A 25,639-nucleotide genomic window follows, 5' to 3' on the forward strand; every position below is an offset into this window, starting at 1 on the left:
GAATGTGTTCATATTTACACAGTGTGCATTTGTATGCTGAAACTGTAACGGTGAACCTGAGGTGATGGTCAACAGAAGGCAAATATATATCAATATAAAACAATATTGAAGTAATGTCTTTACCCCCTGCAGCGTGTGGACGCGGTGCACACAATCACCTTATTCACTGTAGTAAACATGCACCGCTAGCTCACGTGACTGACTGTCTCCGTAGTTACATGTATATTATTAGCATTGTAAACAGCTTCCATAGATACCGCCATAGCTCTCTGCAGCTGTAACACTTTCACACTTTGCAAATCATTTCACGTGTTTGATAGTTATGAAGACAGAATATGTTTTTAAGGTGGTTGCTATGGTGGTTGCTAGGCGGTTGCTATGGTGGTTGCTGTGGACTTGGCTGGACCGCGTCCGATTCCTGTTATTAGCTGTCCGCCGTAGGAAGGCTGCGTTCCATTTACAAGTAGTGACAGTCTGCCGCAACTCGAACTCAAACCCCGCTTTGTTCTTTAATTATAGGCCTTTTATAGCCGTTCATGACACGCACGCACACACACACACACACACACACACACACACACACACACACACACACACACACACATACACACACACACACACACACACACACACACACACACACACATAAAGTATCTGATATAGTATAGAAAAATGAAGCAACCAGAGATTTAATGATGAAGACTCTGGGTTTTGTAGTTCACGTTTTACAGTCCTGAATGACTCTTTGCATATAATTTATTGAAGAGGAGTTTAGAATGCACTTTATATTTAGACTGTTGCTGTTTAATTTTTTACATTGTTGCCGTGTTATGTCATGAATAAGGTTCACCTGCTGGGGGTTTGATGGATCAGCTGGACAATACAGTCAAAGTCAGACTTCATTCATCATATGCAAGAATCCTAGTTGGATTTTTGTTGTCACTCATGTTTTTGAACCAAATATTGAAAACAATTCTGACAGACTGGATACCTCATCAGGGTGTACATTACCTTTCACTCAAGCATCCCAGGACAGAGCCCTGCCCCACCATGAGCCTGGGTGGAAACGTGGTTATACTATAAAAGGGCCGATACTGAATATGAATATTTCATGAAAATTGAATTATAATACGAATTAGTAATAAGGGTTTCTCTGCACCCTTCTCCACCCCATACTCAAAGAGCTGCGGGCAGAGAGGGTGACAGGAGAGGATGGCACTGAAGAGAAGATGCTCGGTTTCTGGAGTCTCCTGGTCCTGTCAGTATTAGTAGGATGCATCTGCTGTGTCTTCTCGTGGATGCTCACCTACCTTGACTCATTCCAGCCTGGTATGGATTTCCCAACACTGCGGACAGTGGCCCACGTCAGAGACGTTTAATATTTATTACATATGTCTGAATTGCTAACCCTAACCCTAGCTCAACAGACCACAATGCCCTGGACTGTCAGTATTATTACATGCTGTGAACATAAGTAGCTTTGATCACAGTTTATGTTGTAAAAGAGAAGGAATATTGAAAAAAAGATCAACATTGTGATATTATTTGTTCCAAACTGACCAGAAACATGCTTGTCAGACTCTCACAGCAAAGGATTAGACTCACTGTGCATGACGGCTCAGGCCAATGATGTCTGTTAGATTGTCAGTTGTTGTGCTTCTGTACAGTTAGGGTCACGTCTCTATTTCAGAATAATTAATATGCGGAAAACACTAAAAGTTGATTGTCTTCCAATATTCTAGCATAATTAAAAAACTTTGACTTTGTAAGTACATATTATTAGTCCTAATGCCAGTATGATTCTTCATAACTCCTGCTTTGAAATACTGAACTTTAAAATTTACTTGATGAAAGATAATTTACAGTGGCACTCTGTCAGGATAATTCTGACTATAAGGTCACTCTATTAATCTGAATCCTTCTGAAATGTGCTGTGAATGAATGCTGATGCAACTCACTGTGGGAAAGCTGTTAATAAAATGAATCTCACATGCAACACATTCACAGAGGAAGAGGACACAAAGGGAGGACATGCAGAGGCTGTGTTAAAGTCAGAAATCCAAATCTTTAGTCAAAAACAGGCGGCGGTTACAAACAGGAAGACAAGCAGTCCATCAAACAGTCTACAGGGTCAAACATACAGAGAATTCAAACAGCAGTAAAAAAAATAACTGGACACTGAAAAACTTAAAGCAATGTGAGACACAATAAAAGGAAGCAGCGCAGTATATTCACTGAATTATCATCAATTACAAAAGATAAAAAGAGAATAGGAGAAAAACAATGATTTCTACGAAAATAAACCTTGATGGAAACATACAGAATGTAAACTGTGTGAGTTTGGTGAACTTTGTTAGTAACAAATGAGAAAAAAAGAGAGAGACAAAAACTCAGTATTCGTTACATTACATTACATTAGAAAGCATCTAAACATTCTGGTCGTGGATTTTTACAGTCTTAGTTCCGCTCGCTGTCATCATTATAATCATCATGATCAATGGCGAGGTCCTGAGGTGGGTGGGGCTGTCTCTGGTGCTGTCACCATGAAGGAACAGCATCTGGCACGTGTTGCTGAAACATCTCAGTACACTGGTGTAGTTTCCTCTCCAGCTGTTTGACATTTGACACTTCAACATTAAGGGGAAGAAGAAGAAATAGTGTTAGGTCAGGTGACCATATGGTTTCTAAAGTAACTGACAGGGAGTAACCAGGCCGTTAGAAATGGATGGCAGAAGTGGCGCAGCTGCCCCTCTGTTGGTCTTCCTTGGTCTCTTGTATTCTGGGGGCCTCTGGATGTCTGGAATTTTGATCTCCTCCATACCTGCTTCATGCCCTGGTGGACGGGGCTGTGGCTCCCCACACCGTCTAGCACATAGGTGTCAAACTCTGGCCTGCAGCCTAATTACATTTGGCCCGCAAAGCCATACCAAATTACTATTAGAGCTGACCTCTAATAGCTAATATATATAGTTTAGTATTAAGCTTTGCTTGTTCCATATTCAGTTTTTCAGCAAAACTTGTTTGAGTCTATAAGAAAAGATTCATTCTCATGAATGGAGGAAGATTTTTTTTTTTATATTAATGTTAGCCCACGACTTTGTTCCAGTTTTGAATTTTGGCCCACTGTGTATTTGAGTTTGACACCCCTGCTCTAGCAGATCATTACATGAAGGAACCTTTTAAAAAGCACGTCCATGCTCACAGGTGTACACACGGGTGCTCACACACACAAACTACACCCTTTTTGGCTCCTACCTCAAAGCACACTCTGCGCTGTCGATATTATGTGGTGCACAATAATGTTTAATATTTAGTATTTACTGTTATATTCACATATATCATCGTGATGTTGTTTATTGTATTGCTCTCTTTTTCTTCTGCTGTTTTTCTTTTTTCTTTCTCAACAGGTGATCTAGGTTATTGTATTGTATGTATTTTTTTTTGTCTGCTTATTTAGTTGTTTTTTGTTTTTTTGCTCTTTATTCCCGTCCCTCTTCTCCGCTGTTTTTCCCCCTCTTCCTTTCTCCCTTTTCTTTTCCTCATTCAAGTCTGTCCTGTATCTAGCAAGTGAAAATAAAAAATAAATAAAATAAACAATAAAAGGTATACCAAATAGACCATTACGGCAAGGCTGGGATGGTCAATTTGGTAAAGTAAATCCGTTGGGCATCTTTCTTCGCCTTTAGAGAATAATTCTGATGGCAAAAGAACCAAACGGGACAGGCAGAAAAAAAAAAGAAAAAAGAAAAGAAATGGATGGCATGTGTTTAGAGGTACTGTAGCTGTACTTACCAAAAGCAGAAGCACACAGATGACAGATCAGATGCTGAATGTTGCAGGAACATGCTCATGTGTGGTGGTCATTCAGTGCTGCTCCGGCAGGTTAGACAGTCCAAGACTGATATCCTGCCCATCTGAGAGTTTGAAAACACACATGCAAAGATTTATTTTGTATTACAGTCAAAGTTGGATGTTCATTTTTGTCCTTTAAAAATGTTTGTGTATTTGAAAGCACTAACATTTAAGGATGACTTGGATCGTCTCCTTTAAAGGGGAGACAAGTGTATCCACTGATCCACGTCACTTTACCTGGATGATGACTCCTCTCCCCCTCACTCAGAAACACTCCAAATATAACCAAGCAAATAAATAATATTGAAGATTTACTTACATCATTACAAAAACATCAAAAACATCTCCCTTTGATTCTATTTCTCCATTCCTGCTGAACATCAGGCAACAAATATCTCAATAAATCACAGTAAAATGTAAAGCACATGTTTTCTCTGCTTTGTCTAACCTCTGCAGAGCCTCTGTCAAGAAAAACATATCTGTAAGCATAAAACAAATATACATTTCATAACACGTCACTGGACAAACCTCGGTCAGTTGATTTCCTCTGTGCAGTGTAGACGAGCATCACCACCGTCTCTCCACACTGTCACCATCTGTGAGCACAAACTGCTGCTCTGCCAGCATGTAGGAAATCACATATCACACACACAGGGGTGAAGAAACATTAGAGCTCAACTTTATACTTTAGATCTAAACAGATCAAACTAGTTCTTAGCTTCAACAATCAGTGAACAGACAAACAATGATACCATACTGATTCTGTATGAATACAATATGGTATTTTCAATACAGGTGTCAAATTAATTTATTAAAACTAATACAGATATATGTATATCTTTTTTTTTGATAAATTAGTTTGCTAAATTATAAGAATATATATATATATTTTTTCATTTAACAATTGCAACTGAAAGAAATTAAATATTGAACAAAAATATTTTGTCACATTCATGCACACATGTGGGTACCATTTAATCACACTTCTTCCTGAGCTTTGCTTCATCACAAGACCAAAGGTGGCATCCCGTGTCACGGTCATATCATCATCCAGAAGAAACATTTGAAGAAACATCATGGAGAAGAAACATTTACGCGCCTCCTGGTTTTGTTTTCTGATCCTGCAAAAAGACTGAGGACAACAAAGCCCAGAGATACACAACATCCAACATTCAGACTCAACAGCCTCCATAAATGAAGAGCACCAGGTTGGTTCAGTTATAGTAGATATGAGCATACTTCACATTACTGGGTATGAATAATAATCAAGAGACAAACTTTAAAGATGCAGAGCATGATGTCCCATCATCAGACTGTAAACAAACATCCACCAGGCTTCTTCGCTGGCAAAATTGATGATTCTCCTATCAGGGATCAGTAGAGTGTATTAACCTGAGGTATAAGCAGCAGTCACTGAAATATTACTGTTTCAGATAAGAAATCTAGCACATAAAAGGGAGGGTGGGAGGGATCTCTGCAAACTGACTTACCTCTGCAAGTGTGAAGCTCAACAAAAATCTGACTCTCCAGTCACAGACAAACAAAAAACTCCAGCTGGGAGATAGAAAACGCTGTCTGGGTCTTGCTGGATGTTGCTGGTCAGAGTCCACACATTAGCAGAGTGCTTCTTGGTTCCACTGACCCATATGGACAGTGACTGTGGAGAACTGTTCTGGAAAACAGAAAAGAGAATTAAAATAACAAAAAGCCAAAGAGGATTTCCACAAAGACTCTCTTGGAATCAGCAATCAAAAAATCACTGGTTCATATTTCAATTAAATATGAACAGGTTCCTTAAATGTACGTTCAGATCTGATTTAATTTAATTTCCTTCACACAGCACATTCGTCCAGGCTGACAGGTAAACATAGAATTAATCTCAGGTAAGATGACTCATAGTAGATATTCAGTAAGAAAGATTGCTAGCTCTAATATTATTACCACACAATCCAAGGACACACCAACAGCTCAGATTTCTAGAACTATTTAAACAAATGTCTTCTGAATATTCAATTCAGGTTCACAGTGGGAGGGTGGGGGGTGTCGTGGAATTTTTTTAATAAAGTCTGCAACACAGAAAGAGCTGTGATCAAGCTATTTATTACTGCGCACAGGAGAGCAAACACACATCAAACATCACAGTTCAGTCATGTCAGCTCTGCCACTTCACGTGTCTCGCTATGAAACCTAACAGATCAATGGTTATGCTGTTTTGTGCCCTTGGCGTTATCAGCACCTGTAAAGGGAGTTGTTTTCTCAAACTGCTGAAGTAAGTTCATCTAGTTTTAGAAACTTTCACTGAACAGTCTATAACAGTGTCACAACTAAGCATATGCATAAGTACTTAAATACTTTAAATGAGAATAACAGAAAATTTCTATTACAGGAGCTAGAGCCTGTCCCAGTAGTCATAGGTAGAGCACACCTGGACAGGTCACCAGTCTGTCAGAGGACTAACACAGATGCAGCCTGACTCAATCCTAAATGTTCAGCACACAGAGACCCAGAGGTGCCGTTTAAAGTTTAGTGTTAACTTGAGTCACTGATCATTTGCAGTATTACAGAGTCTGGCAGTCTTTGCATGATGTCCACGTCACTGTACGTTTCTAGCTGACTCTCAGGTGTGACAGGTGTGCCAGCAGGAAAGAGTAATAATAGCCTGCATCCTGAGGTTTTTCATGCAGGATTAAAGGAGCCAGGCTTTATTCACACAGCTAGGATTGTATTTTACACTGACCCTGGGTCAGTATAAGTATCATACAGTTTAAACGAAGCACTGAAACTTGCACATATTTATTACAGATGCACTGAAGCTAATCGAGATATTTGCTGTCAGTCTGTGGCTGCGACTAAACACTTTACTGGAAACTTTATTAACTAGTAACTTCATCAGTCATGACAGAAACTAATATTTCTGTGCTAACATCGTTTAAAATGTAACAGCTTTACTCCAATATAAGCTAACGTTTACACCGTAACTTTAAGCTAGCACCATAAAGACGGTAAAACACGTAATAACATCTACAAATGCATCTTAAAGCTGTTATATTAGCACTCGGTGTATTACTAACATAACCACATTAACATTATTGACACTCGCTGACTTTTAATAGTCATTCTATAAATGCTGTCCGTTTAAATGGTATTACCTGTAAACACTGCTGTATCCACCGGATTGCAGCCAGAGTGGATTCTGGAGTCTTCCCACGCTCCTGTTAGTGATCCTCCATCTGGATGGATGATAACAACCTTCTGAACAATCTAGCAGGGACTGATTTGTGCTAATAACGCCCATTGTATGGACTGATAACAGCCGAAGCGGGTGAATAAAGTCACCCAGTCGCTAGCTGTGCCATTACCCAGCATACACCAGCACAATATTAGGCACAGCACCACCATAGACATTTTCAGTGGTTTTGAATGCAGGACATGGTTATCTTACCTTGTAAAATGCATGACAATAAAACATCTAACCACCATAAAATGGTATTGTGTGTGTATGTATGTGCATGTGTGTGTGTGTGTGTGTGTGAGAGAGAGAGAGAAAGAGAGAGAAGGGGGGGGGGGGGGGGAGATCAAAGGCGTGCGTTTATGTTTTTTCTTGATCAAGAGTGTGCCTCCTCTCTCTTATTGGATGTATGGTATAGCATGTTTATTCAGGTGCACCTTTGAAGTCTATGAGAATACTTTGCAGCCTGGTCTGAGTGGTCATTTCTGCACAGACACAATGAAAGCGTGCACTCAGTTTAGAGGAGGCTGTTGCTGCAGTTTTGCACTCTCCACAAGGAGTGGAGATACTTCTGACAGCGAAGAAGAATTTTTGCCAGGCACCGAGGAGCTTTGCAGCTCATGTGAGGAGGAGGAGAAGGAGAAGGAGAAGGAGGAAGAAGAGCAGGAGGAAGAGACAAGACTGGAGGATGGCCAGTGGAGATCTAAAAATGGAGAAATCATGTGGCAACCCACACACGAAGAGGTCCTGCCATTTTTTCCTCCCCCCATTTTAACCCCAGGACCAACCCATTATGCAATTTGTATAGGATCAGCAGCCCTGTGAGAACTTTCCATCTTTTTTTTGCAGAGGACATTATGCAGCTAATCCTGCATTTCACCAACCTGCAGGGGCAACAGGTCAGTAAAAGACTGGAAGGACATAGATGAGGAGTTGCAGGCTTACATGGGGCTTGTGATGCTGGCTGGCCTGTACAGGTCTCAACATGAAATGACAACAAGCCTGTGAAATGGGGAGACAGGGCTCTTCTGTTTCCTGCTACCATGTCAAAAAAAAAAAGATTTGAGCAAATTAATCGGGCAGTAAGATTCGATGATTGTCTCTCCCGTCCAGGTCGCTACAGGGGGGGACAAGGCTGTGGTTTCCTACATCCCCAAGCAAAGAAAAAAGGTTGTCTTATTGAGCACCAGGCACAGTGAGCTACAAGTCCAGGACTCTGGGAAGAGAAAGTCCCACATCATCCTGGATTATAACAAATGCAAAGGGACTGTGGATCATCTGGACCAGGTAAGCACAATTATAAGTCATTTATTTGCCAAATTGTTTACCGTTTCTCATTGTTATAACTGATAAAGTCAGATAATGTCATTATAATAGTTTTGATATGAGATGATAGTTTTAGACTATGATAGTTTTGATAGTTACAGTAAGGAGGGGGGGGGGGGGGGGGGTCCAGCTTGACGCCCACAGGCAGTTTTGTTTTGCAGGTTTGTGGCAACTACTCCTGACGTAGGGGGACAAGTAGATGGCCCATGTGTCTGTTCTACCACATGATCGAGGTAAGCTGCTATAATGCTTTCATTCAAGACAGCTGTAACTTTTGATAGAAGGCGCATATAAACATATTTATGGCTTTATCTTATAAAGTTCGATATCCCCGTGTTGAGCAAACAGGTTTTGCAGCTGTTTGATCTAAGATTTTCAAGTTATTCACAAAATGAATACCTATACTTTGTTTCGTGCGAGAACTCCATTCAAATGCATGTAATAGTCAGAAACACACTGTCTCATCAAAATAAAGCCTTTTTGGACAACTTCATGAAGCTAGCTGTAACATTTGATAGGAGACTCAGATATGCGTATTGGCTTTATCTTATAGAATTCAATATCCCCGTGTTGAGCAAACAGTTTTAAAGATATATGTGAGCTAAGATTTTCAAGTTATTCACATAGTGAAAACCTATACTTTGTTTCGGTCGAGTTCCCCATTCAAATGCATGTAACAGTGAGAAACGCACTGTCTTGGCGAAAGAAAGCGTTTTTGTACAACTTCATATAAATAGCTGTAACTTTTGATAGAAGACTCAGATACACATGCTTAGGGGTTTATCTTATAGAACTCAATGTCCCCGTGCTGGGAAAACAGGTGTTTGAGCTAAGATTTCCAAGTTATTCACATAATGAAAACCTATACTTTGTTTCGTGCGAGTTCCCCATTCAAATGCATGTAATCGTCAGAAACGCACTGTCTTGGCGAAATAAAGCGTTTTTGCACAACTTCATATAAATAGCTGTAAATTTTGATAGGAAACTCCGATATGCGTATTCATGGCTTTATCTTATACAACTCAAGGTCCCCGTGCTGGGCAAACAGGTTTTGCAGCTGCTTGAGCTAAGATTTCCAAGTTATTCACATAATGAAAACCTATAGTTTGTTTCGGTCGAGTTCCCTATTCAAATGCATGTAACAGTGAGAAACGCACTTTCTTGGCGAAAGAAAGCGTTTTTGTACAACTTCATATAAATAGCTGTAACTTTTAATAGAAGACTCAGATACACATGCTTAGGGCTTTATCTTATAGAACTCAAGGTCCCCGTGCTGGGAAAACAGGTTTTGCAGCTGTTTGAGCTAAGATTTCCAAGTTATTCACATAATGAAAACCTATACTTTGTTTCGGTCGAGTTCCCCATTCAAATGCATGTAACAGTGAGAAACGCACTGTCTTGGCGAAAGAAAGCGTTTTTGTACAACTTCATATAAATAGCTGTTACTTTTGATAGAAGACTCAGATACACATGTTTATGGCTTTATCTTATAGAACTCAAGGTCCCCGTGCTGGGAAAACAGGTGTTGCAGCTGTTTGAGCTAAGATTTCCAAGTTATTCACATAATGAAAACCTATACTTTGTTTCGGTCGAGTTCCCCATTCAAATGCATGTAACAGTGAGAAACGCACTGTCTTGGCGAAAGAAAGCATTTTTGTACAACTTCATATAAATAGCTGTTACTTTTGATAGAAGACTCAGATACACATGTTTATGGCTTTATCTTATAGAACTCAAGGTCCCCGTGCTGGGAAAACAGGTGTTGCAGCTGTTTGAGCTAAGATTTCCAAGTTATTCACATAATGAAAACCTATACTTTGTTTCGGTCGAGTTCCCCATTCAAATGCATGTAACAGTGAGAAACGCACTGTCTTGGCGAAAGAAAGCGTTTTTGTACAACTTCATATAAATAGCTGTTACTTTTGATAGAAGACTCAGATACACATATTTATGGCTTTATCTTATAGAATTCAATATCCCCGTATTGAGCAAACAGTTTTTGCAGCTGTTTGAGCTAAGATTTCCAAGTTATTCACATAATGAAAACCTATACTTTGTTTCGGTCGAGTTCCCCATTCAAATGCATGTAACAGTGAGAAACGCACTGTCTTGGCGAAAGAAAGCGTTTTTGTACAACTTCATATAAATAGCTGTAACTTTTGATAGAAGACTCAGACAAACATGTTTATGGCTTTATCCTATAGAACTCAAGGTCCCCGTGCTGGGAAAACAGGTTTTGCAGCTGCTTGAGCTAAGATTTCCAAGTTATTCACATAATGAAAACCTATACTTTGTTTCAGGCGAGTTCCCCATTCAAATGCATGTAACAGTGAGAAACGCACTGTCTTGGCGAAAGAAAGCGTTTTTGTACAACTTCATATAAATAGTTGTAACTTTTGGTAGAAGACTCAGACAAACATGTTTATGGCTTTATCTTATAGAACTCAAGGTCCCCGTGCTGGGAAAACAGGTGTTTGAGCTAAGATTTCCAAGTTATTCACATAATGAAAACCTATACTTTGTTTCGGTCGAGTTCCCCATTCAAATGCATGTAACAGTGAGAAACGCACTGTCTTGGCGAAAGAAAGCGTTTTTGTACAACTTCATATAAATAGCTGTTACTTTTGATAGAAGACTCAGATACACATGCTTAGGGCTTTATCTGATAGAACTCAAGGTCCCCGTGCTGGGCAAACATGTTTTGCAGCTGTTTGAGCTAAGATTTCCAAGTTATTCACATAATGAAAACCTATACTTTGTTTCGGTCGAGTTCCCCATTCAAATGCATGTAACAGTGAGAAACGCACTGTCTTGGCGAAAGAAAGCGTTTTTGTACAACTTCATATAAATAGCTGTAACTTTTGATAGAAGACTCAGACAAACATGTTTATGGCTTTATCCTATAGAACTCAAGGTCCCCGTGCTGGGAAAACAGGTTTTGCAGCTGCTTGAGCTAAGATTTCCAAGTTATTCACGTAATGAAAACCTATACTTTGTTTCGGTCGAGTTCCCCATTCAAATGCATGTAACAGTGAGAAACGCACTGTCTTGGCGAAAGAAAGCGTTTTTGTACAACTTCATATAAATAGCTGTAACTTTTGATAGAAGACTCAGATACACATGTTTATGGCTTTATCTTATAGAACTCAAGGTCCCCGTGCTGGGCAAACAGGTTTTTGCAGCTGTTTGAGCTAAGATTTCCAAGTTATTCACATAATGAAAACCTATACTTTGTTTCGGTCGAGTTCCCCATTCAAATGCATGTAACAGTGAGAAACGCACTGTCTTGGGGAGAGAAAGCGTTTTTGTACAACTTCATATAAATAGCTGTTACTTTTGATAGAAGACTCAGATACACATGTTTATGGCTTTATCTTATAGAACTCAAGGTCCCCGTGCTGGGAAAACAGGTGTTGCAGCTGTTTGAGCTAAGATTTCCAAATTATTCACATAATGAAAACCTATACTTTGTTTCGGTCGAGTTCCCCATTCAAATGCATGTAACCGTGAGAAACGCACTGTCTTGGCGAAAGAAAGCGTTTTTGTACAACTTCACAGAAATAGTTGTAACTTTTGGTAGAAGACTCAGACAAACATGTTTATGGCTTTATCTTATAGAACTCAAGGTCCCCGTGCTGGGAAAACAGGTGTTTGAGCTAAGATTTCCAAGTTATTCACATAATGAAAACCTATACTTTGTTTCGGTCGAGTTCCCCATTCAAATGCATGTAACAGTGAGAAACGCACTGTCTTGGCGAAAGAAAGCGTTTTTGTACAACTTCATATAAATAGTTGTAACTTTTGGTAGAAGACTCAGACAAACATGTTTATGGCTTTATCTTATAGAACTCAAGGTCCCCGTGCTGGGAAAACAGGTGTTTGAGCTAAGATTTCCAAGTTATTCACATAATGAAAACCTATACTTTGTTTCGGTCGAGTTCCCCATTCAAATGCATGTAACAGTGAGAAACGCACTGTCTTGGCGAAAGAAAGCGTTTTTGTACAACTTCATATAAATAGCTGTAACTTTTGATAGGAAACTCAGATATGCGTATTCATGGCTTTATCTTATAGAACTCAAGGTCTCCGTAATGGGAAAACAGGTTTTGCAGCTGCTTGAGCTAAGATTTCCAAATTATTCACATAATGAAAACCTATACTTTGTTTCGGTCGAGTTCCCCATTCAAATGCATGTAATAGTGAGAAACGCACTGTCTTGGCGAAAGAAAGCGTTTTTGTACAACTTCATATAGATAGCTGTTACTTTTGATAGAAGACTCAGATACACATGCTTAGGGCTTTATCTTATAGAACTCAAGGTCCCCGTGCTGAGAAAACAGGTTTTGCAGCTGTTTGAGCTAAGATTTCCAAGTTATTCACATAATGAAAACCTATACTTTGTGTCGGTTGAGTTCCCCATTCAAATGCATGTAATAGTGAGAAACGCACTGTCTTGGCGAAAGAAAGCGTTTTTGTACAACTTCATATAGATAGCTGTAACTTTTGATAGAAGACTCAGATACACATGCTTAGGGGTTTATCTTATAGAACTCAATGTCCCCGTGCTGGGAAAACAGGTGTTTGAGCTAAGATTTCCAAGTTATTCACATAATGAAAACCTATACTTTGTTTCGTGCGAGTTCCCCATTCAAATGCATGTAATCGTCAGAAACGCACTGTCTTGGCGAAATAAAGCGTTTTTGCACAACTTCATATAAATAGCTGTAAATTTTGATAGGAAACTCCGATATGCGTATTCATGGCTTTATCTTATACAACTCAAGGTCCCCGTGCTGGGCAAACAGGTTTTGCAGCTGCTTGAGCTAAGATTTCCAAGTTATTCACATAATGAAAACCTATAGTTTGTTTCGGTCGAGTTCCCTATTCAAATGCATGTAACAGTGAGAAACGCACTTTCTTGGCGAAAGAAAGCGTTTTTGTACAACTTCATATAAATAGCTGTAACTTTTAATAGAAGACTCAGATACACATGCTTAGGGCTTTATCTTATAGAACTCAAGGTCCCCGTGCTGGGAAAACAGGTTTTGCAGCTGTTTGAGCTAAGATTTCCAAGTTATTCACATAATGAAAACCTATACTTTGTTTCGGTCGAGTTCCCCATTCAAATGCATGTAACAGTGAGAAACGCACTGTCTTGGCGAAAGAAAGCGTTTTTGTACAACTTCATATAAATAGCTGTTACTTTTGATAGAAGACTCAGATACACATGTTTATGGCTTTATCTTATAGAACTCAAGGTCCCCGTGCTGGGAAAACAGGTGTTGCAGCTGTTTGAGCTAAGATTTCCAAGTTATTCACATAATGAAAACCTATACTTTGTTTCGGTCGAGTTCCCCATTCAAATGCATGTAACAGTGAGAAACGCACTGTCTTGGCGAAAGAAAGCATTTTTGTACAACTTCATATAAATAGCTGTTACTTTTGATAGAAGACTCAGATACACATGTTTATGGCTTTATCTTATAGAACTCAAGGTCCCCGTGCTGGGAAAACAGGTGTTGCAGCTGTTTGAGCTAAGATTTCCAAGTTATTCACATAATGAAAACCTATACTTTGTTTCGGTCGAGTTCCCCATTCAAATGCATGTAACAGTGAGAAACGCACTGTCTTGGCGAAAGAAAGCGTTTTTGTACAACTTCATATAAATAGCTGTTACTTTTGATAGAAGACTCAGATACACATATTTATGGCTTTATCTTATAGAATTCAATATCCCCGTATTGAGCAAACAGTTTTTGCAGCTGTTTGAGCTAAGATTTCCAAGTTATTCACATAATGAAAACCTATACTTTGTTTCGGTCGAGTTCCCCATTCAAATGCATGTAACAGTGAGAAACGCACTGTCTTGGCGAAAGAAAGCGTTTTTGTACAACTTCATATAAATAGCTGTAACTTTTGATAGAAGACTCAGACAAACATGTTTATGGCTTTATCCTATAGAACTCAAGGTCCCCGTGCTGGGAAAACAGGTTTTGCAGCTGCTTGAGCTAAGATTTCCAAGTTATTCACGTAATGAAAACCTATACTTTGTTTCGGTCGAGTTCCCCATTCAAATGCATGAAACAGTGAGAAACGCACTGTCTTGGCGAAAGAAAGCGTTTTTGTACAACTTCATATAAATAGCTGTAACTTTTGATAGAAGACTCAGATACACATGTTTATGGCTTTATCTTATAGAACTCAAGGTCCCCGTGCTGGGAAAACAGGTGTTTGAGCTAAGATTTCCAAGTTATTCACATAATGAAAACCTATACTTTGTTTCGGTCGAGTTCCCCATTCAAATGCATGTAACAGTGAGAAACGCACTGTATTGGCGAAAGAAAGCGTTTTTGTACAACTTCATATAAATAGCTGTTACTTTTGATAGAAGACTCAGATACACATGCTTAGGGCTTTATCTTATAGAACTCAAGGTCTCCGTGCTGGGCAAACAGGTTTTGCAGCTGTTTGAGCTAAGATTTCCAAGTTATTCACATAATGAAAACCTATACTTTGTTTCAGGCGAGTTCCCCATTCAAATGCATGTAACAGTGAGAAACGCACTGTCTTGGCGAAAGAAAGCGTTTTTGTACAACTTCATATAAATAGTTGTAACTTTTGGTAGAAGACTCAGACAAACATGTTTATGGCTTTATCTTATAGAACTCAAGGTCCCCGTGCTGGGAAAACAGGTGTTTGAGCTAAGATTTCCAAGTTATTCACATAATGAAAACCTATACTTTGTTTCGGTCGAGTTCCCCATTCAAATGCATGTAACAGTGAGAAACGCACTGTCTTGGCGAAAGAAAGCGTTTTTGTACAACTTCATATAAATAGCTGTTACTTTTGATAGAAGACTCAGATACACATGCTTAGGGCTTTATCTGATAGAACTCAAGGTCCCCGTGCTGGGCAAACATGTTTTGCAGCTGTTTGAGCTAAGATTTCCAAGTTATTCACATAATGAAAACCTATACTTTGTTTCGGTCGAGTTCCCCATTCAAATGCATGTAACAGTGAGAAACGCACTGTCTTGGCGAAAGAAAGCGTTTTTGTACAACTTCATATAAATAGCTGTAACTTTTGATAGAAGACTCAGACAAACATGTTTATGGCTTTATCCTATAGAACTCAAGGTCCCCGTGCTGGGAAAACAGGTTTTGCAGCTGCTTGAGCTAAGATTTCCAAGTTATTCACGTAATGAAAACCTATACTTTGTTTCGGTCGAGTTCCCCATTCAAATGCATGTAACAGTGAGAAACGCACTGTCTTGGCGAAAGAAAGCGTTTTTGTACAACTTCATATAAATAGCTGTAACTTTTGATAGAAGACTCAGATACACATGTTTATGGCTTTATCTTATAGAACTCAAGGTCCCCGTGCTGGGCAAACAGGTTTTTGCAGCTGTTTGAGCTAAGATTTCCAAGTTATTCACATAATGAAAACCTATACTTTGTTTCGGTCGAGTTCCCCATTCAAATGCATGTAACAGTGAGAAACGCACTGTCTTGGGGAGAGAAAGCGTTTTTGTACAACTTCATATAAATAGCTGTTACTTTTGATAGAAGACTCAGATACACATGTTTATGGCTTTATCTTATAGAACTCAAGGTCCCCGTGCTGGGAAAACAGGTGTTGCAGCTGTTTGAGCTAAGATTTCCAAATTATTCACATAATGAAAACCTATACTTTGTTTCGGTCGAGTTCCCCATTCAAATGCATGTAACCGTGAGAAACGCACTGTCTTGGCGAAAGAAAGCGTTTTTGTACAACTTCACAGAAATAGTTGTAACTTTTGGTAGAAGACTCAGACAAACATGTTTATGGCTTTATCTTATAGAACTCAAGGTCCCCGTGCTGGGAAAACAGGTGTTTGAGCTAAGATTTCCAAGTTATTCACATAATGAAAACCTATACTTTGTTTCGGTCGAGTTCCCCATTCAAATGCATGTAACAGTGAGAAACGCACTGTCTTGGCGAAAGAAAGCGTTTTTGTACAACTTCATATAAATAGTTGTAACTTTTGGTAGAAGACTCAGACAAACATGTTTATGGCTTTATCTTATAGAACTCAAGGTCCCCGTGCTGGGAAAACAGGTGTTTGAGCTAAGATTTCCAAGTTATTCACATAATGAAAACCTATACTTTGTTTCGGTCGAGTTCCCCATTCAAATGCATGTAACAGTGAGAAACGCACTGTCTTGGCGAAAGAAAGCGTTTTTGTACAACTTCATATAAATAGCTGTAACTTTTGATAGGAAACTCAGATATGCGTATTCATGGCTTTATCTTATAGAACTCAAGGTCTCCGTAATGGGAAAACAGGTTTTGCAGCTGCTTGAGCTAAGATTTCCAAATTATTCACATAATGAAAACCTATACTTTGTTTCGGTCGAGTTCCCCATTCAAATGCATGTAATAGTGAGAAACGCACTGTCTTGGCGAAAGAAAGCGTTTTTGTACAACTTCATATAGATAGCTGTTACTTTTGATAGAAGACTCAGATACACATGCTTAGGGCTTTATCTTATAGAACTCAAGGTCCCCGTGCTGAGAAAACAGGTTTTGCAGCTGTTTGAGCTAAGATTTCCAAGTTATTCACATAATGAAAACCTATACTTTGTGTCGGTTGAGTTCCCCATTCAAATGCATGTAATAGTGAGAAACGCACTGTCTTGGCGAAAGAAAGCGTTTTTGTACAACTTCATATAGATAGCTGTAACTTTTGATAGGAAACTCAGATATGCGTATTCATGGCTTTATCTTATAGAACTCAAGGTCCCCGTGCTGGTAAAACGGGTTTTGCAGCTGTTTGAGCTAAGATTTCCAAGTTATTCACATAATGAAAACCTATACTTTGTTTCGGTCGAGTTCCCCATTCAAATGCATGTAATAGTGAGAAACGCAATGTCTTGGCGAAAGAAAGCGTTTTTGTACAACTTCATATAAATAGCTGTTACTTTTGATAGAAAACTCAGATACACATGCTTAGGTCTTTATCTTATAGAACTCAAGGTCCCCGTGCTGAGAAAACAGGTTTTGCAGCTGTTTGAGCTAAGATTTCCAAGTTATTCACATAATGAAAACTTATACTTTGTTTCGGTCGAGTTCCCCATTCAAATGCATGTAACAGTGAGAAACGCACTGTCTTTGCGAAAGAAAGCGTTTTTGTACAACTTCATATAAATAGCTGTTACTTTTGATAGAAGACTCAGATACACATGTTTATGGCTTTATCTTATAGAACTCAAGGTCTCCGTGCTGGAAAAACGGGTTTTGCAGCTGCTTGAGCTAAGATTTCCAAGTTATTCACATAATGAAAACCTATACTTTGTTTCGGTCGAGTTCCCCATTCAAATGCATGTAATAGTGAGAAACGCACTGTCTTGGCGAAAGAAAGCGTTTTTGTACAACTTCATATAAATAGCTGTTACTTTTGATAGAAGACTCAGATACACATGCTTAGGGCTTTATCTTATAGAACTCAAGGTCCCCGTGCTGAGAAAACAGGTTTTGCAGCTGTTTGAGCTAAGATTTCCAAGTTATTCACATAATGAAAACCTATACTTTGTTTCGGTCGAGTTCCCCATTCAAATGCATGTAACAGTGAGAAACGCACTGTCTTGGCGAAAGAAAGCGTTTTTGTACAACTTCATATAAATAGCTGTTACTTTTGATAGGAAACTCAGATATGCGTATTCATGGCTTTATCTTATAGAACTCAAGGTCCCCGTGCTGGGAAAACGGGTTTTGCAGCTGTTTGAGCTAAGATTTCCAAGTTATTCACATAATGAAAACCTATACTTTGTTTCGGTCGAGTTCCCCATTCAAATGCATGTAACAGTGAGAAACGCACTGTCTTGGCGAAAGAAAGCGTTTTTGTACAACTTCATATAAATAGCTGTAACTTTTGATAGGAAACTCAGATATGCGTATTCATGGCTTTATCTTATAGAACTCAAGGTCTCCGTGCTGGGAAAACGGGTTTTGCAGCTGCTTGAGCTAAGATTTCCAAATTATTCACATAATGAAAACCTATACTTTGTTTCGGTCGAGTTCCCCATTCAAATGCATGTAATAGTGAGAAACGCACTGTCTTGGCGAAAGAAAGCGTTTTTGTACAACTTCATATAAATAGCTGTTACTTTTGATAGAAGACTCAGATACACATGCTTAGGGCTTTATCTTATAGAACTCAAGGTCCCCGTGCTGAGAAAACAGGTTTTGCAGCTGTTTGAGCTAAGATTTCCAAGTTATTCACATAATGAAAACTTATACTTTGTTTCGGTCGAGTTCCCCATTCAAATGCATGTAACAGTGAGAAACGCACTGTCTTTGCGAAAGAAAGCGTTTTTGTACAACTTCATATAAATAGCTGTTACTTTTGATAGAAGACTCAGATACACATGTTTATGGCTTTATCTTATAGAACTCAAGGTCCGCGTGCTGGGAAAACAGGTTTTGCAGCTGTTTGAGCTAAGATTTCCAAGTTATTCACATAATGAAAACCTATAGTTTGTTTCGGTCGAGTTCCCCATTCAAATGCATGTAACAGTGAGAAACGCACTGTATTGGCGAAAGAAAGCGTTTTTGTACAACTTCATATAAATAGCTGTTACTTTTGATAGAAGACTCAGATACACATGTTTATGGCTTTATCTTATAGAACTCAAGGTCCCCGTGCTGGGCAAACAGGTTTTGCAGCTGTTTGAGCTAAGATTTCCAAGTTATTCACATAATGAAAACCTATACTTTGTTTCGGTCGAGTTCCCCATTCAAAGGCATGTAATAGTGAGAAACGCACTGTCTTGGCGAAAGAAAGCGTTTTTGTACAACTTCATATAAATAGCTGTTACTTTTGATAGAAGACTCAGATACACATGCTTAGGGCTTTATCTTATAGAACTCAAGGTCCCCGTGCTGAGAAAACAGGTTTTGCAGCTGTTTGAGCTAAGATTTCCAAGTTATTCACATAATGAAAACCTATACTTTGTTTCGGTCGAGTTCCCCATTCAAATGCATGTAACAGTGAGAAACGCACTGTATTGGCGAAAGAAAGCGTTTTTGTACAACTTCATATAAATAGCTGTAACTTTTGATAGGAAACTCAGATATGCGTATTCATGGCTTTATCTTATAGAACTCAAGGTCTCCGTGCTGGAAAAACGGGTTTTGCAGCTGCTTGAGCTAAGATTTCCAAGTTATTCACATAATGAAAACCTATACTTTGTTTCGGTCGAGTTCCCCATTCAAATGCATGTAACAGTGAGAAACGCACTGTCTTGGCGAAAGAAAGCGTTTTTGTACAACTTCATATAAATAGCTGTAACTTTTGATAGGAAACTCAGATATGCGTTTTCATGGCTTTATCTTATAGAACTCAAGGTCCCCGTGCTGGAAAAACGGGTTTTGCAGCTGTTTGAGCTAAGATTTCTAAGTTATTCACATAATGAAAACTTATACTTTGTTTCGGTCGAGTTCCCCATTCAAATGCATGTAACAGTGAGAAACGCACTGTATTGGCGAAAGAAAGCGTTTTTGTACAACTTCATATAAATAGCTGTAACTTTTGATAGGAAACTCAGATACACATGCTTAGGGCTTTATCTTATAGAACTCAAGGTCCCCGTGCTGAGAAAACAGGTTTTGCACCTGTTTGAGCTAAGATTTCCAAGTTATTCACATAATGAAAACCTATACTTTGTTTCGGTCGAGTTCCCCATTCAAATGCATGTAATAGTGAGAAACGCACTGTCTTGGCGAAAGAAAGCGTTTTTGTACAACTTCATATAAATAGCTGTAACTTTTGATAGGAAACTCAGATATGCGTATTCATGGCTTTATCTTATAGAACTCAAGTTCCCCGTGCTGGGAAAACAGGTTTTGCAGCTGTCTGAGCTAAGATTTCCAAGTTATTCACATAATGAAAACCTATACTTTGTTTCGGTCGAGTTCCCCATTCAAATGCATGTAACAGTGAGAAACGCACTGTCTTGGCGAAAGAAAGCGTTTTTGTACAACTTCATATAAATAGCTGTTACTTTTGATAGGAAACTCAGATATGCGTATTCATGGCTTTATCTTATAGAACTCAAGGTCTCCGTGCTGGGAAAACAGGTTTTGCAGCTGCTTGAGCTAAGATTTCCAAATTATTCACATAATGAAAACCTATACTTTGTTTCGGTCGAGTTCCCCATTCAAATGCATGTAACAGTGAGAAACGCACTGTCTTGGCGAAAGAAAGCGTTTTTGTACAACTTCATATAAATAGCTGTAACTTTTGATAGGAAACTCAGATATGCGTATTCATGGCTTTATCTTATAGAACTCAAGGTCCCCGTGCTGGGAAAACGGGTTTTGCAGCTGTTTGAGCAAAGATTTCCAAGTTATTCACATAATGAAAACTTATACTTTGTTTCGGTCGAGTTCCCCATTCAAATGCATGTAACAGTGAGAAACGCACTGTATTGGCGAAAGAAAGCGTTTTTGTACAACTTCATATAAATAGCTGTAACTTTTGATAGAAGACTCAGATACACATGCTTAGGGGTTTATCTTATAGAACTCAATGTCCCCGTGCTGGGAAAACGGGTTTTGCAGCTGTTTGAGCTAAGATTTCCAAGTTATTCACATAATGAAAACTTATACTTTGTTTCGGTCGAGTTCCCCATTCAAATGCATGTAACAGTGAGAAACGCACTGTATTGGCGAAAGAAAGCGTTTTTGTACAACTTCATGTAAATCGGTGTAACTTTTGATAGAAGACTCAGATACACATGCTTAGGGGTTTATCTTATAGAACTCAATGTCCCCGTGCTGGGAAAACGGGTTTTGCAGCTGTTTGAGCTAAGATTTCCAAGTTATTCACATAATGAAAACTTATACTTTGTTTCGGTCGAGTTCCCCATTCAAATGCATGTAACAGTGAGAAACGCACTGTATTGGCGAAAGAAAGCGTTTTTGTACAACTTCATATAAATAGCTGTAACTTTTGATAGGAAACTCAGATACACATGCTTAGGGCTTTATCTTATAGAACTCAATGTCCCCGTGCTGGGAAAACGGGTTTTGCAGCTGTTTGAGCTAAGATTTCCAAATTATTCACATAATGAAAACCTATACTTTGTTTCGGTCGAGTTCCCCATTCAAATGCATGTAACAGTGAGAAACGCACTGTCTTGGCGAAAGAAAGCATTTTTGTACAACTTCATATAAATATCTGTTACTTTTGATAGAAGACTCAGATACACATGTTTATGGCTTTATCTTATAGAACTCAAGGTCCGCGTGCTGGGAATACAGGTTTTGCAGCTGTTTGAGCTAAGATTTCCAAGTTATTCACATAATGAAAACCTATACTTTGTTTCGGTCGAGTTCCCCATTCAAATGCATGTAATAGTGAGAAACGCACTGTCTTGGCGAAAGAAAGCGTTTTTGTACAACTTCATATAGATAGCTGTTACTTTTGATAGAAGACTCAGATACACATGCTTAGGGCTTTATCTTATAGAACTCAAGGTCCCCGTGCTGGGAAAACATGTTTTGAAGCTGTTTGAGCTAAGATTTCCAAGTTATTCACATAATGGAAACCTATACTTTGTTTCGGTCGAGTTCCCCATTCAAATGCATGTAACAGTGAGAAACGCAGTCTTGGCGAAAGAAAGCGTTTTTGTACAACTTCATATAAATAGCTGTTACTTTTGATAGAAGACTCAGATACACATGTTTATGGCTTTATCTTATAGAACTCAATATCCCCGTGCTGGGCAAACAGGTTTTGCAGCTGTTTGAGCTAAGATTTCCAAGTTATTCACATAATGAAAACCTATACTTTGTTTCGGTCGAGTTCCCCATTCAAATGCATGTAACAGTGAGAAACGCACTGTCTTGGCGAAATAAAGCGTTTTTGTACAACTTCATATAAATAGCTGTAACTTTTGATAGAAGACTCAGATACACATGCTTAGGGGTTTATCTTATAGAACTCAAGGTCCCCGTGCTGGGCAAACAGGTTTTGCAGCTGTTTGAGCTAAGATTTCCAAGTTATTCACATAATGAAAACCTATACTTTGTTTCGGTCGAGTTCCCCATTCAAATGCATGTAACAGTGAGAAACGCACTGTATTGGCGAAAGAAAGCGTTTTTGTACAACTTCATATAAATAGCTGTAACTTTTGATAGGAAACTCAGATATGCGTATTCATGGCTTTATCTTATAGAACTCAAGGTCTCCGTGCTGGAAAAACGGGTTTTGCAGCTGCTTGAGCTAAGATTTCCAAATTATTCACATAATGAAAACCTATACTTTGTTTCGGTCGAGTTCCCCATTCAAATGAATGTAATAGTGAGAAACGCACTGTCTTGGCGAAAGAAAGCGTTTTTGTACAACTTCATATAGAACTCAAGGTCCCCGTGCTGAGAAAACAGGTTTTGCAGCTGTTTGAGCTAAGATTTCCAAGTTATTCACATAATGAAAACTTATACTTTGTTTCGGTCGAGTTCCCCATTCAAATGCATGTAACAGTGAGAAACGCACTGTCTTTGCGAAAGAAAGCGTTTTTGTACAACTTCATATAAATAGCTGTTACTTTTGATAGAAGACTCAGATACACATGTTTATGGCTTTATCTTATAGAACTCAAGGTCCGCGTGCTGGGAAAACAGGTTTTGCAGCTGTTTGAGCTAAGATTTCCAAGTTATTCACATAATGAAAACCTATAGTTTGTTTCGGTCGAGTTCCCCATTCAAATGCATGTAATAGTGAGAAACGCACTGTCTTGGCGAAAGAAAGCGTTTTTGTACAACTTCATATAAATAGCTGTTACTTTTGATAGAAGACTCAGATACACAAGTTTAGGGCTTTATCTTATAGAACTCAAGGTCCCCGTGCTGAGAAAACAGGTTTTGCAGCTGTTTGAGCTAAGATTTCCAAGTTATTCACATAATGAAAACCTATACTTTGTTTCGGTCGAGTTCCCCATTCAAATGCATGTAATAGTGAGAAACGCACTGTCTTGGCGAAAGAAAGCGTTTTTGTACAACTTCATATAAATAGCTGTTACTTTTGATAGAAGACTCAGATACACATGTTTATGGCTTTATCTTATAGAACTCAAGGTCCCCGTGCTGGGCAAACAGGTTTTGCAGCTGTTTGAGCTAAGATTTCCAAGTTATTCACATAATGAAAACCTATACTTTGTTTCGGTCGAGTTCCCCATTCAAATGCATGTAACAGTGAGAAACGCACTGTATTGGCGAAAGAAAGCGTTTTTGTACAACTTCATATAAATAGCTGTAACTTTTGATAGGAAACTCAGATATGCGTATTCATGGCTTTATCTTATAGAACTCAAGGTCTCCGTGCTGAGAAAACAGGTTTTGCAGCTGTTTGAGCTAAGATTTCCAAGTTATTCACATAATGAAAACCTATACTTTGTTTCGGTCGAGTTCCCCATTCAAATGCATGTAATAGTGAGAAACGCACTGTCTTGGCGAAAGAAAGCGTTTTTGTACAACTTCATATAAATAGCTGTTACTTTTGATAGAAGACTCAGATACACATGTTTATGGCTTTATCTTATAGAACTCAAGGTCCCCGTGCTGGGCAAACAGGTTTTGCAGCTGTTTGAGCTAAGATTTCCAAGTTATTCACATAATGAAAACCTATACTTTGTTTCGGTCGAGTTCCCCATTCAAATGCATGTAACAGTGAGAAACGCACTGTATTGGCGAAAGAAAGCGTTTTTGTACAACTTCATATAAATAGCTGTAACTTTTGATAGGAAACTCAGATATGCGTATTCATGGCTTTATCTTATAGAACTCAAGGTCTACGTGCTGGGAAAACAGGTTTTGCAGCTGTTTGAGCTAAGATTTCCAAGTTATTCACATAATGAAAACTTATACTTTGTTTCGGTCGAGTTCCCCATTCAAATGCATGTAATAGTGAGAAACGCACTGTCTTGGCGAAAGAAAGCGTTTTTGTACAACTTCATATAAATATATGTAACTTTTGATAGGAAACTCAGATATGCGTATTCATGGCTTTATCTTATAGAACTCAAGGTCTCCGTGCTGGGAAAACGGGTTTTGCAGCTGCTTGAGCTAAGATTTCCAAGTTATTCACATAATGAAAACTTATACTTTGTTTCGGTCGAGTTCCCCATTCAAATGCATGTAACAGTGAGAAACGCACTGTCTTGGCGAAAGAAAGCGTTTTTGTACAACTTCATATAAATAGCTGTTACTTTTGATAGAAGACTCAGATACACATGTTTATGGCTTTATCTTATAGAACTCAAGGTCCGCGTGCTGGGAAAACAGGTTTTGCAGCTGTTTGAGCTAAGATTTCCAAGTTATTCACATAATGAAAACCTATACTTTGTTTCGGTCGAGTTCCCCATTCAAATGCATGTAATAGTGAGAAACGCACTGTCTTGGCGAAAGAAAGCGTTTTTGTACAACTTCATATAGATAGCTGTTACTTTTGATAGAAGACTCAGATACACATGCTTAGGGCTTTATCGTATAGAACTCAAGGTCCCCGTGCTGGGAAAACATGTTTTGAAGCTGTTTGAGCTAAGATTTCCAAGTTATTCACATAATGGAAACCTATACTTTGTTTCGGTCGAGTTCCCCATTCAAATGCATGTAACAGTGAGAAACGCAGTCTTGGCGAAAGAAAGCGTTTTTGTACAACTTCATATAAATAGCTGTTACTTTTGATAGAAGACTCAGATACACATGTTTATGGCTTTATCTTATAGAACTCAAGGTCCCCGTGCTGGGCAAACAGGTTTTGCAGCTGTTTGAGCTAAGATTTCCAAGTTATTCACATAATGAAAACCTATACTTTGTTTCGGTCGAGTTCCCCATTCAAATGCATGTAACAGTGAGAAACGCACTGTCTTGGCGAAAGAAAGCGTTTTTGTACAACTTCATATAAATAGCTGTAACTTTTGATAGGAAACTCAGATATGCGTATTCATGGCTTTATCTTATAGAACTCAAGGTCCCCGTGCTGGTAAAACGGGTTTTGCAGCTGTTTGAGCTAAGATTTCCAAGTTATTCACATAATGAAAACCTATAGTTTGTTTCGGTCGAGTTCCCCATTCAAATGCATGTAACAGTGAGAAACGCACTGTATTGGCGAAAGAAAGCGTTTTTGTACAACTTCATATAAATCGGTGTTACTTTTGATAGAAGACTCAGATACACATGTTTATGGCTTTA

At 38.8% G+C, this 25,639-nt stretch overlaps 1 long non-coding RNA gene across 2 annotated transcripts; it reads right to left on the reverse strand.

Annotated features, from left to right (window-relative positions):
• Nucleotides 1–2,045: 2,045 nt before the first annotated feature.
• Nucleotides 2,046–7,298, reverse strand: LOC146559145 (uncharacterized). 2 transcript variants are annotated; one of them, XR_014888253.1, is made up of 7 exons: nt 7,002–7,298; nt 5,343–5,524; nt 5,131–5,216; nt 4,824–4,984; nt 4,020–4,464; nt 3,793–3,914; nt 2,046–2,627 (listed from the first exon to the last, which is right to left on the reverse strand). It is a non-coding gene; the product is annotated as an uncharacterized LOC146559145 (long non-coding RNA). The 2 variants fall into 2 exon arrangements; XR_014888254.1 differs by having other exon boundaries at nt 4,020–4,469.
• Nucleotides 7,299–25,639: the final 18,341 nt, after the last annotated feature.

This window comes from Mchenga conophoros, linkage group LG14, assembly GCF_057382185.1.
Source record: "Mchenga conophoros isolate Kocher_MC1m ecotype Shallow Benthic linkage group LG14, M_conophoros_male_GT1.1, whole genome shotgun sequence".
In the NCBI taxonomy this organism is placed as follows: Eukaryota; Metazoa; Chordata; class Actinopteri; order Cichliformes; family Cichlidae; genus Mchenga; species Mchenga conophoros.